At 52.8% G+C, this 339-nt stretch overlaps 1 protein-coding gene across 1 annotated transcript in view; it reads left to right on the plus strand.

Moving 5' to 3' along the window:
- FSTL3 (follistatin-like 3 (secreted glycoprotein)) overlaps positions 1-339 on the plus strand; it is a 7,423-nt gene that overhangs the window by 5,189 nt on the left and 1,895 nt on the right. The window lies entirely within an intron of this gene.

Here is a 339-nt window from a genome sequence, read left to right on the forward strand (position 1 = left end):
CAGGGCCCCGGCCCGGCCACCCCAGCGGGGACGCGGCAGCGGAGCCTCCTGTGATGCCGATGCAGCCTGTCAGTGCAACAGGGGTTTAGCCTCGCCGCAGGCTGAGGAATAACAGTCCATAAAATGTCACTTACAAACATCAAGCCCCTTTTTTTGTTGTTTTGTTAAAGAGAGCAGCAATCCTCCTTGCCCTGCCAAGAACTGTCAGAATTATTATGATTATTTTTGCCAGCCCTCCTCTCTGAAATGCTTTGCCTGTCAAGCTCTGGACTGCACAGGGAAATGTGGGGCAAGAAATGTGAGTTGCGAGCTGGGAGTTGCAGATGCCAAATCTCCTTC

The sequence above is a fragment of the Pygoscelis adeliae genome, unplaced genomic scaffold, assembly GCF_000699105.1.
Source record: "Pygoscelis adeliae isolate BGI_AS28 unplaced genomic scaffold, ASM69910v1 Scaffold239, whole genome shotgun sequence".
Classification (NCBI taxonomy): Eukaryota; Metazoa; Chordata; class Aves; order Sphenisciformes; family Spheniscidae; genus Pygoscelis; species Pygoscelis adeliae.